The sequence below is a fragment of the Zingiber officinale genome, chromosome 6B (genome assembly GCF_018446385.1).
Source record: "Zingiber officinale cultivar Zhangliang chromosome 6B, Zo_v1.1, whole genome shotgun sequence".
Taxonomy (NCBI): domain Eukaryota; kingdom Viridiplantae; phylum Streptophyta; class Magnoliopsida; order Zingiberales; family Zingiberaceae; genus Zingiber; species Zingiber officinale.
In genome coordinates this window covers 117,635,201-117,636,841 of record NC_055996.1, presented here as the reverse complement: position 1 = coordinate 117,636,841, position 1,641 = coordinate 117,635,201, and positions in this window count along the sequence as shown.

Here is a 1,641-nt window from a genome sequence, read left to right as displayed (position 1 = left end):
TACTAGAAAACTTGGGAAGGTCAACTAGAAATCCGATAACTCCATATCATCCCCTCGACCATGACTTTTCTGAAACTGAGCACGACTATGGTATGTATTTTTGAAAGCGGCATCAGAATTAGGATAAGAGAATTTATGCTCTTTAAGATCTCAAGTACTACAATCACAGTATGAGGCTTTCTCAATCGGAACCTATCTGTCACGATCTCAACCATGTACCTCACGATCTTTAAGTTCTTTCATCCTCCATGCGCCTATGGCATGTGTACCTGCATGAACCTCCCTCCATATCCGTGAGGTCGACACTAAGGGGGTCGTTAAGGTAGCGGATCTACCGTTTTTTCAAGTTCTTTCATCCTGGGCCCCCAGAGCGTAGCGTAGACGGTGGGCGCATGATATCTCTGACGTAATGGTCAGGGGTCGATTATCAGGAACTGACGACCTGGGGCGCTTATGGTCGGTGTACCTGCATGAACCTCCCTCCATATCCGTGGGGCTGGTACTAGGGGGCCGCTAAGGTAGTGAATCTACCTTTTTTTTAAGTTTTTTCATCCCCAGGGCATAGCGCAGACAGTGGGCACATGACACTTCTGGTGTAATGTCTAGGGGTCGATTCTCAGGAACCGACGATATGGGATTTATCCCACCATGCACCTATAGCTTGTGTACCTGTATTGACCTCCCTCCATATCCGTGGGGCCGACACTAGGGGCGCCGCTAAGGTAAGGGATCTACCTTATTTTTAAGATCTTTCATCCCCTGACCATGACTTTTCCGGCATTGAGCATGACGGTGATATGGATTTTTGAAATCGGAACTAAAATTAGGATAAGATAATTTATGACCTTTAAGATCTCGAGTACTACGATCACATTATGAGATTTCCTCGGTCGGAACCTACCTGTCACGACCTCAACCACGTACTTCACGATCTTTAAGATCTTGCGCTGCTAGATGCTGGGATAATTTTGAGACTTGTCTCTGTAGACCTTGAATCTTTTCTTGGGTGCTACGACCATGGTATGAGATTTCCTCAATCAAAATCTATCTTTTACGACCACGATAAGAGTGTGCGCATGACATCTCTGGTATAATGGTTAAAGGTCGATTCTCAAGAACTGATCATCCGGGGTTTACCCCACCATGCGCCTAGTGCCTATGTACATTCCTTCATATCCGTGGGATCGACACTAGAGGGACTATTAAGGTATACCTTTAGAGAGCTCTGATATCAATTGACGTCGAACGAGAAAACAATTATCCCCCGAGTTATTGATTCGCACACGAATACCAGTAGTAATGTTCTACAATACGTTGATTCGAAGAGGAATATCAAAAAATAGAAAAATAAACGACATTATCAAAAAATATTATTGATCCCAAAAAAACTTCTTATTATATCCATCCAAATAATTATTTATATAGATTCTAAACTCTAAATAATAGAGGGAAAAAATCTCAGAGAAAAATTCAGGGATAGACACATAAATTAATGACCCACTAATTTCACTTTTTTGAGCCCCATCACTTTATGTGTATATCCTTAAAATTTTTCCTTCTATATATCATTTTTCAAAAAAAAAACCTAAAAACCTCCAAAAATAAGAATAATTTATTAAAATGGATTAAAATCACAATCCT